The sequence below is a fragment of the Mirounga angustirostris genome, unplaced genomic scaffold (genome assembly GCF_029215605.1).
Source record: "Mirounga angustirostris isolate CCGP_5_RB_7025 unplaced genomic scaffold, mMirAng1.0.hap1 SCAF_10, whole genome shotgun sequence".
NCBI lineage: Eukaryota > Metazoa > Chordata > Mammalia > Carnivora > Phocidae > Mirounga > Mirounga angustirostris.
Genome location: NW_026991718.1, coordinates 41,178,086 through 41,190,918, shown reverse-complemented (window position 1 = coordinate 41,190,918; position 12,833 = coordinate 41,178,086).

The following is a 12,833-nucleotide window of genomic DNA, read 5'->3' as shown; positions in this document are numbered from 1 at the left end:
TGCATTGTTCTATTCTGATAATTTACTACTTTGCAGAAATTATCCAAAGAAACTGAATTAATACAGCTATCAGGAGAAAAAAAAGGAAGAAAAATATGCAACTTATTTATCTTTCTTGTTTAAAATAAACTATTAGAAATATTCAAAATATTAAAAGTGACTTCAGGGATAATCCTGCTCAATTCTTTAATTTGTAGGTGAGAAATCTGAAGCTCCTGTAAGTGTAGTGATGTCCTGTGACAGGACTCACTGGTAAGGGATTATTTCCAATTCCTTATTCCTGGTTTTCTGTCTCTGACATCTTCTCGTGTCCGAACAGTACTTTCTGCACTCTATTCATTTGCATTTTCCTGATTACTAATCATGTTGAGAGTATTTCCCAGTACTCATTCACAATTTATATGTATCCTTTTGAAATTATCTGTAAAAATAAAAAGCTCACTTTTTGTTTTGTGGTTTTTATTATTAAATTTGCAATGTAAATTTAAAATATGTTACATATACAAGCCCTTTGTCAGATATCTATCTAGTCAGATATATATAATACACCTAAGATATATGTACACACATATATGTAATTGTTTAATATTTTCTCCCATTTTATGGCTTTGACATTTTTTATTTTGTTAATACTGTCACACTTCTGAATTTTTTAATGAACTCAACTTAGCTTTTTTTTTTTTTTTAAGTAGGTTCCACACCCAATGTGGGGCTTGAACTCATGACCCTGACATCAAGAGTCGGATGCTCTACCAAATGAGCCAGCCAGGAACCCCACCAACTTTGCTTTTTTAAAACAAAATATTAACGGAAGTCCACTGTCTGTTTAGACTTCCTTTGTTTTTACTTAATGTCCTTTTTCTATTCCAGTATCTCACCCAAGATGCCATGCTACATTTAGTTGGCATGTATCTTTAGGCTACTCTTAGCTGTGGCAGTTTTTCTGACTTTCTTAGTTTTTTATGACCATGACAGTTTTAAGGAGTACTAGTCAAGTATTTTGAAGGATGGCCCACTATTAGAATTTTTCTGATGTTTTTCTCATGATAATACTGTGGTTATGGATTACTGGGAGGAAGACCACAGAGGTAAAATGTCATTTTCATCCCATCATACGAAGTGTACATACAATCAACATGATTTTAACCTGTCTTTGTTAGTGTTTGTCAGGTTAACTTCACTGTAAAATGCCCTTTCTCTCTTTCTACCTTTACCATACTGTATACTTTGGAACGAAGTCAGAATATGCAGCTAACATCCAAGGAGTGTTATTTAAATCCTTCAACATGGGAGACTTGTCTCTTCTCTATTAATTTGCTCAATCATTTATTTAAGTTAAAATGGACACAGAGATATTTATTTTATACTTTGGGTAATAATCCAAGAATATTCTATTTTGTTGCTTAAATTGTTTCAGATTTGGTTAGTGGGAGCTATTTCACTTGACTCCTGTATTTTGACATATGCCCATCAGTATGTGTGTGTGTGATAGGGGTGTTGAGTACTTCCTCACTTTCTGATTCTTCAAGATGCTTCAGGTTTATCTTATATATTTCCTGCCATAGTACTAGAATCAGCCATTTCTTCAAGGAGCCCAGGTTCTTGTCATTTAAGAATGGTATTAAAAACCAAGATATGGGTGCTACAGTTGCTTGTTGCTACTAGAGTGTTAGTTCTTTAGCATCTCTCAGTTGACAGAGCAAAAAACGTGTTTTTATCAACCTGTGTATATAAGCCTATCTAGAAATAATTCATTATGTAACTATCTGTACCTATTGTAAGCTAAACATGAGTTCACACTAATGTCTCCATACTTGACTCATTACCCCATAGATCATTCTTGCATCCTCCTCTTATTTATCTGTAAATTCCACTCCACCAGTAGGACATTTGGTTTTTGCCATCTGCCATCTATTGATTTCATTATTTCATTCCTGTATGTATATACCATACCCAGAAGGGGAACAGTTTTATCAACTAGAGTAAAATATCTGTGTTTAGTTCTTTTTTCCCTTTAGTTTTACAGACTTCACTCCTTTCTATAGATACTTAGGTCACCATTTCTTCCCTCCATCCCCTTCAGTGAAGTGCGTTCATGCATTTATCATGCATTTAGATTCTCCTATTACAGTCTGCATTCCTTCCTGTGTCCCTTCTAGCTCCTAAATATATTTTTTTAATTGCATACATTCAGTTCACTCTTTGTGAAGTGTTTTTATGTGGTTTTTTTTAAGATTTTATTTATTTATTTGAGAGAGAGTGAGAACACATGAGCAGGGGGAGAGGGAGAAGCAGACTCTCCACTGACAGGCAGCCTGATGCGGGACTCAATCCCAGGACCCCAGGATCATGACCCAAGCCAAAGGCAGATGCTTAACCGACTGAGCCACCCAGGTGTCCCCCTTTTTATGGTTTTTTGACACATGCCTAATGTCTTGTATCTACCATTACAGTATGAGAGAGAAAAAATGTTACTGTGCAAACAATTCTCTGTGCTTTATTTATCCCTTCCCCTATCCCCTCAATCCCTGGGCTTTTTTTTTTTTTTAATACATCCATATTTTTCAGAGGCAGTGTGTTATCAAGAAAGGAGGAAAGAAATTAGAGAACAAATCTACTCATTCTTGGACAGACCTTCTAGACTGTATGTCCGTGTTCTCATATGCTACTCCTCATCCATTTCCAGAGCTGCTGCAGTGGGAGGGGTCAACAGACCTTCCACTCTTATTAGAGCAAGTTATTGCTTGAAAGCACATGCCTCCTCCACATTCTTTGCTGTCTCCTCGTATCTGCAATCCTCTCTGAGATTCTCTCCTGCCTTCCAGAAGAATGCAATCTGGCCAGTGTCCATAAGGGTGAGATATAAATAAGTACATCACAAGGACATAGTTCTGTTTCCACTAGAGGGTACAGGTCATTATCCTGGCACCACTTCTCACTTTTTCCTGTGAGCTGTCACCATTTACTTTGCTGTCTTCTTTCACAGTTCATGGAGCAGAGCGCTAACTTGGACCAAGCTGTGAAGGTGCAGTCATCTCGACGTATCATTCATTCTTGCACAGGGGAGAAACCATTTCGTCCTTTTCCGGTCTCTGGAGTGTTACATTTTCCAGAAAGTCTAATAATAGAAATCATATAGTATGTAGATTTTTCAGACTGCCTTCTCCCAATGATCACTAAATATTTAAGGTTCTTTCATGTCTTTTTATGGCTTGACAGCTCTTTTTTTTTAATCACTGAATAATATTCCATTGTATGGATGTATCAGTGTGTTTGTCCATTCAGCTATCAAAGGATATCTTGGTTACTCCAGATATTGGTGATCATAAATAAAGCTATTATAAATATTTATATCTAAGTTTTTATATACATGGGTTGTCACATTTAGCTTTGTAAGAAGCTTTGTAAGAAACTGTGTCCTAAATGGCTGTACCATTTTTCATTCCCTCCATCAATAAATATAAGTTCTTATTATTTTGCATTCTCACCAGAGTGTGACATTGCTGATTTAGGGGGTGGGTGGGTGGGTAGTCGTTCTGATAGGTATGTAGTGATTTCTCATTATTACTTTATTAATATTTGTTTCCTGATGGCAGATTATAATGAGCATTATTTCATATACTTATTTGCATCTACATATCTTTAGTGAGGTGCTTTTCCCAATCTTTTGCCTATTTTTAATAGTCTGATTTCTTTTTATTGAGTTTTAAGTTTTTTTGTGTGCTTTGAAAGCAAGTCCTTTATCACATACGTATTTTGAAAGATTTCCTCCCAGTTTATGATTTGTCTTTTGATTCTTTTAACAGTGCTTTTCTCTAGAACATTTTTAAATCTTTAAGCAGTCTAATTTCATTAAATTCTTCTTTCATGGTTTGGCTTTTAGTATTGTATCTGAAATCTCATTGCCAACCCCAAGTTATATAGATTTTCTCCTGTTTTTTATTCTAGAAATTTTATAGTGTTGTTTGATATATTTAGTTATATGAGCCATTTTGAGTTTATTTTTGTGAGAATTGTAGGATTTATGTCTAGAATTCTTTATTTTTTCTTCATGTGGATTTCCAATTGTTCCAGCACTGTTTTTGAAATGACTGTCAGTTCTCAGAGTTTGTGACTCTGCAGCAATAAGGTAATTTTATTTTAGTGAGTCTGTTTCTGGACTCTATTCTGTTCCCTTGATCTCTTTGGTTCTTTTGTCAACACTTTGCTGTCTTGAATACAGTGTCTTTTTAGTAAAACTTGAAGTCCGGTAATGTCAGTCCTCCACGTTTTTTCTTCTCTAGTACTACGTTATTTTTTCTGGGTTTTGCCTCTTCATATAGATTTAGAATCACTTTGTATACATCCAGAAAATAGATTTCTAGGATTTGATTAGATTTACTTTGAATCTATAGATTAAATTGGGAAAACTGAAATCTTAACAATATTGAGCTTTCTAATCCATGAACATAGACTATCTCTCCATTTGTTTGGCTCTTCTCTGATTTCTTTTTATTAGTTTTATACTTTCCACATATAAATGCTATATAAACTTTATTAGTTGTATACCTATTTTATTTTTTGGTGCTACTGCCAATGGTATTATGTTTTAAATTTCAAATTTCAGTTGTTCAAATAGTAAAGTGATTCATTTTTGTATAATAACCTTGTATACTCTGACCTTGCTATAATCATTTATTACAGTTCTCTGAGGTCTTTTATTTAGACTTTTATGCTATTCATGGTCATCATCTGTGACCAAAGGCATTAAGATGGTTTAATTTTTTTTATTCCAAATCTCTCTCTATATATTTTGTTTCCTTTTCTTATTTTACTAAGAGGATTTCCAACACATTGTCGAATGGGGTGGTGAGAAAGGGATATTCTTACCTTGCCCCCAGTCTTAGTGGGGAATTTTTGTTTCTCCTCATTAAGTATGATGTTAGCTTATAGGTTTTTTTAAGCTGTTCTCTATCAAATTTAGGAGGTTCCCCCATATTTCCAGAGACTTTTTGTCATGAATGAGTATTGGATTTTTGTCAAATGTTTTTCTTTGTTGATACACCCATATGACTTTCCTTCCTTAGTTCTTGGTATGGGGGGGAATGATATTTATTGGTTTTTGAATATTGAGTGAACCTTGCATACCTGGAATAAATTCTGCTTGGTCATGGTATATGTTGAATTTGATTTGCTATTATTTTGATGAGAATTTTTTAATCTAAATTCAAGAAAGAAACTGTTTTTATAGTTATGATATTCATAAGCATTCAGAATGTTTTCTACAGCTTTATATCCTTTTATATCCCTTTGTCCTTTCATCATTATTTGTTATTTTGCATATTATAGTATGGTACTTCTTGGCCAGTTCCGTTTATTGCTAGTATTTCTATTTCATTCTTGTTTTATTTTATAGGCTAGAATACTTTACCTGCCTATTATCTTTTTTCCATATTATAATCTCTTTCTCACTAGATTTTTTTATCAGAATTTTATGATGAAATATCATTGATTTTTAAGTCCCCAGTGTGTGAAAGCATGTTTAAATAAATACATTTTTATTTGTTGTCATTAGTTTCAAATATGTATTTCAATATTTTTTTCTGAAAATTATAATAGTAATGTCACAAAGTATACTTAAAATATGGCCAGTGATATGTGTTAGGCAAAATTCACTTTGTATCCTTTTACTATTTATTGATTTCTGACCTGATAACAGAAAAAAGGTGTCATGTCAGATAGACAAAACCCTCTTTTATTCAGTCTTGAACAGGGTAATGAAAACAAACAAACAAATAAACTATGCTCATGATCTCAATTTTCTCCCTCTACTACCTCAAGAAGTAGGTAATAGGCTTTAGATTAGTAGTTGTTGTGGTTCGTCATTACAGAATTACCTCTATAAGGAAGACAGTGTTCAAGTCATGTGTTAATCTGAACAATTATTAATTTCTACCAGGAGCGCTGTATTGAGAAAAATTCTGAAGAAATATTTGGTTACATTGGGTCAAGTTCCTTATTTTTCTTAAAACACTTATGTTACAAACATCAACCTACTGCTATGAAATAATGGGGTATATCTAAAAATTGCATATTCTCTTTAGCAATTGCCATTTTTTTTATCTATCACTGATCTGAGTTTAGGGTGTCTTCTCTTGTTTTCATTTGTTTATTAGTTGGTTGTTCAGCGAGTAAGCTTACCTTAAATGTCACTAAATGACCTACCCTTACAATTTAGGAATGGAGAAACTTGGGAGAGAAGGGTCATGGATTATATCACAGTGTTTAAAAGTTGTGAGTTTTAAATCTGATAGATCTAGGTTCAATTTATCATATATTACATACTCTCAGAGTAATTCAAAGCACGTTTCTTAAACTCTCTGAACATGAGTCTTCTCATTTATAAAATGAAGTTAATAAAATGTATCTCACAGTGTTTCTGTAGGGACTATACAAGATCATGCACAGATGTGCTAAGGAGGGGGCCAAGCAGAAAGTTACAATAAATGGTATTTCCAGTGATAGTAGTATGGATCATTTCACTAGCTGCTTTTTCTCCTCTTTTTCTCTTCCACTCCTGCTCAGCTGGCATCTAAGATAACTGATGTTGGATTGCAGGTTTCATTATAAAGACATCTTGCTGAGGAGTCTCTCAGGGAGGAAGACACTCATAATATCGCCACTACCATGTACAATTCCCTTCCACAATAACTGTGACTTTTGGTATAGGATGACTGTATTCAATTGTGACAGTTCACATTTTGTTCTTTCCTTGAGATAAATAGATATCCGTATGAAAAGTTAAAGGACTTACTTTATCATGTTCAAAAAAGGCAGTGAGGAAAAGAGAAGTGAAAATATAAGGTAGAAATATTTACTGTGACTGTCACTAACTTTCTGAAGTTTTCCATTTATATTTCAGTAGAATGTTTTCCCCTTTAGCCAGAAACTGAAATTTCTCTGGCTGAGAAGGACTTTATGAAGCAGTTGAGTAACTCATCATTAAGAAGTGCACCCAAAAGAAAAGCTGCTTATTTCATTGTATTCACTGGGTTAAAAATCATAAAAGAGAAAAAAAAGCATTATTGGTATTTTTTGCTTTTTTTTTAATGTGTAGGGTAGGTATTTTTAGTTATATTATGCCTCCGTTGGAAAATTACAGTCCCAAGGCCAATGCAAGGGGGATGATAACAAGATAGTGACTCTTTTTTAGCCATCCAGACAAAATCAATAGTGCTTTAGTGGAGTTTCAGTGAGAAAACAACTTGTCATGCCAGCAGCTAAGCAATATGTGTCAACAGAAAGAAACCACTGCTTTGAGCCGGTAAGCCCAGGAGATGACAGTTGTAGGCATGATTGCTTATTGTTGTTGGTTTCAAGTCATTGATGCACACAGTAAACTCTGATTAAAAGAGTAACGTGAGGGGCGCCTGGGTGGCTCAGTCGTTAAGCGTCTGCCTTCAGCTCAGGTCATAATCCCAGGATCCTGGGATCGAGTCCCACATCGGGCTCCCTGCTCCGTGGGAAGCCTGCTTCTCCCTTTCCCACTCCCCCTGCTTGTGTTCCCTCTCTCGCTGTGTCTCTCTCTGTCAAATAAATAAATAAAATTAAAAAAAAAAGTAACGTGAAATGTGGGAAAGCAGTGTTTTATTCTCCATGTTACAGCTCCTTTGGGTTTGCATTGTGACCATGGCAAGGCCTGGTACACGTAATGCTATTGTACCTTCTGAACAATAAAGCACACATTCATTTGCTATTTTTCATGTGATGTTGAGTAGCCAGATGGTTCTCACTGTTATAGAAATGAGTAAATAAAATTACTGCCTGATAGAAACAGCATAATGCATAAATGAAAAGCATGGAATCTATATGCTGACTGCCTGGGTTCAACTGCAGATTTCATCACTTCCTAATGTGTAGCCAATGAGCAAGATTTTGTGTATCCGTGTATTTTTGTGTGTGTTAAAGAGATAATAGCACTATGTGTATCATGGTATTGTAATCAAGTTCAAAAGAGTTAAAATTTCTTAATCACCTAGAACTGTTTGTGGCTCACAGAATATACATACCTTAAAATTTACTCATTTGAAGTATACAATTAAATGGATTTTAATATATTCACAGACTTGTACATCCCTCACCACAATCAATTTTACACCATTTCTGTTACCTTCAAACCAGATCCTATATGCTTTAGCCATGACCTCAAGTTTACCCTTCCCCCAGATCCTGACAGCCACTAATCTACTTTTTATCTCCCCATAGATTTGCCTATTCTGGACACTTCATATTTCTATAGGGTCATGCAGTATGTGGTCTGTTGTGACTGGATTCTTTTACTTAGCACAATGTTTTCAAGGTTCATTCATGTTATAGCACATATCAGTACAAAATTCCCTTTTATTGCTGAAAAATAGTGTGTGAACAGACCACATAGTGTTTATCCATTCATCATTTGGTGGACATCACACTGTTTTCACTTTTTGGCTATTATGAATAATGTTGCTGTAAATATTCATATCACCTTTGTGTGGACACTTTATGAGTTTTTTAATAGCTGGAAAGAGAAAGAACAATTATTAAGTCTGAATTTTATTCTTTTTTTTTTTAAACTAGATTCTTGTCTTTTTTTTTTTTTTTAAGTTCACCCAAATCCTAAACATCCTCTGTTCAGGTTACATGTTCCAATTCATTTTTATCATATTATTTCAGTCAGTTTGCATTATGTAGTTCTAACCCCACCATTCCCCCTAAAGTCTTCCTAATCATCTCTATTGAAATTGTTAAATTGCTTCTTCCTTCCTCACCTTCTGAAACTTAGCCTCTCCTTGGCACTTACTATATTCTGATTTAGGGTACAGTTCCTTTACCACCAAACACTTAAAAAAGGAAAAATCTCTCATCTCTGGATTAAAATTTTAAAAATTAAAAAAAAATCACTTCCCAGTTAATGAATGTATCTCTTTAATATGCATTATATATTAAATATATAAATATACATTAAATATATATTAAGATATAACTTATGAAGCTATACTTAATATATGCCAAAATAGAAACAGTTGCTCCAGTTGAATAATGCATAACTTTTTTTAAAGTGTCCTTCACAAATGATGCTTGCAAGAAGGCATGCGACCCTTGTTTATAGGGGAGCTATTGATAGAGCTGCTAAAGAAATAATTTTAGTTGTCATATTAAGGGAAAAGTAAGTGGCAGGAAATGACACCAACCATCCGCTCCTCAGTGTCCTGGATGCCATTAGTGTTGTTTATGTGTGTAGCCTTTCAATGAACACTGACTATTTCACACTATATGTAATAGAAAGCTCTCATATTTCATTTTGAGATAAAGGCAAGAGAGAAAAAGACATTGATTCGATATACTAAATTGTAAGCCTCTTCAAAGTAGAAGCTGGCTATGAATATAATCAATATCCCCACCATACTTACTACAGCATACTTATATGAAATGTACCACTGTCTGACACCACTACTTTGTCTGGTGCATGAGGGAAATAATTGTCAATATATGCAGGGCTCACTGTCCTGTGTGGGTGAAATCTAACTACAGCCTCCTTGCTAATATCTGTATTAGTTTGCTAAGACTGCTGTTATAATGTACAGTAGAGTGGGTAATTTAAACCATAGATATTTTCTCGCCATTTTTGAGCATAGAAGTCTGAGACCAAGGTATTGGCAAGGTTTGTTTCTTCTGAAGGCGATGAGTGAAGGCTCCTAGATGGCTGTTTTCTCATAGTTTTCCATCTATAAGTGTCAGTGTCCAAATTTCCTCTTCTTATAAGGACACCAGTCATATTAAATTAAGGCCCTCAGTAATGGGCCTCATTTAAAAAAATTTTTTATTAACATATAATGTATTATTTGTTTCAAGGGTACAGGTCTGTGATTCATCAGTGTTAAACAATTCACAGCACTCACCATAGCACATACCCTCCCCAGTGTCCATCACCAGCCACCCCATCCCTCCTACCCCCCTTCACTCCAGCAACTCTCAGTTTGTTTCCTGAGATAAAGAGTCTCTTATGGTTTGCCTCCGTCTCTGGTTTCGTCTTGTTTCATTTTTTCCCTCCCTTCCCCTGTGATCCTCTGTCTTGTTTCTCAAATTCCTCATACCAGTGAGAGCATATGATACTTCTCTTTCTCTGATTGACTTAGTTCGCTTAGTTTCATCCACGTCGTTGTAAATGGCAAGATTTCATTTTTTGATGACTGCATAATATTCCATTGTATATATATACCACTTCTTCTTTATCCATTCATCTGTCGATGGACATCTGGGTTCTTTCCATAGTTTGGCTATTGTGGACATTGATGCTATAAACATTGGGGTGAATGTGCCCCTTCAGATCACTACACTTGTATCTTTGGGGTAGTGCAATTGCTGGGTCATAGGGTAGCTCTATTTTCAACTTTTTGAGGAACCTCCATACTGTTTTCCAGAATGGCTGCACCAGCTTGCATTCCCACCAACAGTGTAGGAGGGTTCCCCTTTCTCTGCATCCTTGCCAACATCTGTCATTCCCTGACTTGTTAATTTTAGCCATTCTGACTGGTGTGAGGTGGTATCTCATTGAGGTTTTGATTTGTATTTCCCTGATGCCAAGTGATGTGGAGCCCTTTTTCATGTGTCTGTTGGCTATTTGGATGTCTTCTTTCTAGAAATGTCTGTTCATGTCTTCTGCCCATTTCTTGATTGGATTATTTGTACTTTGGGTGTTGAGTTTGATAAGTTCTTTATAGATTTTGGATACTAGCCCTTTATCTGATATGTCATTTGCAAATATCTTCTCCCATTCTGTTGGTTGTCTTTTGGTTTTGTTGAAGGTTTCCTTTGCTGTGCAAAGGCTTTGTATCTTGATGAAGTCCCAATAGTTCATTTTTGCCCTTGCTTCCCTTGCCTTTGGTGATGTTTCTAAGAAGAAGTTGCTGCAGCTGAGGTCGAAGAGGTTGCTGCCTGTGTTCTCAAGGATTTTGATGGATTCCTGTCTCACATTGAGGTCTTTCATCCATTTTGAGTCTATTTTTGTGTGTGATGTAAGGGAATGGTCCAGTTTCATTCTTCTGCATGTGGCTGTCCATTTTTCCCAACACCATTTGTTGAAGAGACGATCTTTTTCCCATTGGACATTCTTGCCTGCTTTGTCAAAGATGAGTTGACCGTAGAGTTGAGGGTCTATTTCTGGGTTCTCTATTCTGTTCCATTGATCTGTGTGTCTGTTTTTGTGAATGGGCCTCATTTTAACTTAATTGCCTCTTCGAAGACCCTGTCTCCAAAAAAGGTAACTTTCTGAGGTACTGGTGGTTAGGACTTTAACATGTGAATGTTGAGAGCACACAGTTCAGTCCATAACATTATCTGAATGTGCTGAATGCATGGGAGGATTGTATACAATAAAGATTTTACTAGCTCTAAAGTAAACTGGAGTCAATTTGAAATAAAAGCATCCTTTGCTGGCATTCTCTGGCAGTATAACTGACAGAGTATTAAAGAACCACCCCCTCACATCTTTATCCATAAGAACACAGGGTGCCAATATTAATTATACAGCTATATATTTGATTGATCTTTTCATACTTTGAGATTTCTCCCCATAAATGCATAGGAAGGAACCGTGATTATGTAAGGCACGATTTGTTATTTTTCTGCAGATGTGAAAACTGGCTCAGAAGTGTCAACTGACTTGCCTAAGGCTGCAAGGTAGGTCAGTGATTTCTGGATGCCCTGATTAGTTTGATAATGACTATCATTTACAGTCTGATCAGTTTGCTCATCAGGAGCTATATGAAAAGATAAAAGAAAAAAAATTCTACTCTCTTTTCCTTAAACTGTTTTGAAATTGGATCACAATACTTGCCTTTTTGCTTCCACAAGAAACAGTTGCTTAGAAGGTAATTCAAAGAAAAGCTAAATTTGTAAGATTAGGGTATAATTATAATAGGCTGCTCATCCTCCTATAATTCCCTAGGGTAGTGAACAGGCAGGTGAACTAATGGTATCCCAAAGATGTCCCTGCCCTAGTGCCCAGAAACTGTGAATATGCTAGGTTATATGGCAAAGAAGAATTAAGGGTGTAGATATAATTAAGGTTGCTAATGAGCTGACCTGGAAATGAGAAAATTATCATGCGTCATGTGAGTGAGCTCAGTGTAATCACAGGGTTCTTGAAAAGTGGAAGCTGGAGGCCAAAGAGGACTCAGGAGGATGTGATGTGAGACGGACCCAACCCACTGTTGCTGGATTTGAAGATTCCTGAGAAGAGCTATAATCTAAGGAATACAGGTGGTATCTACAAACTGGAAAACATAAAGAAATGGATTTAGAGCCTCTAAATGGAAATATAGCCCAGCTGGCACCTTGATTCTAGCCCAGTGAGTGCCATTTTAAACTTCTAGTCCTCTGAACTATCAGCCAATACATTTGTATTATTTAAGCCAATAAGTTTGTAATAAATTGTTACAGCAGCTACAGAAAACTAATACAGTGAAATAATTTGCTCGTTTGTTTCATCTGTGACTTCTATTAATTTACTCAAAAGAGACTTGATGAAGAGCTCCTGTATACAAAGACTGTTTACAGGTGATGAAGCACTGTTCTGAATCAGCTTCCTCCTCCCTGCTACTCCAACATGAGTAGCATCAATTTTCCATCATATTTTATGTACATTGCCCTGTTATTCCATATGAAACATTAAAGTTCTGGAGCCCCACATTGGTTCCACTGATCCATTTCCATGTCATGTAGATAACGATGTGAGGATCTGTTTTTCCAGCTAAAGGGGAAGGAATGGTCCTTTAAAACAACACATCAACAGAACAAGAACAAATATTTATTGA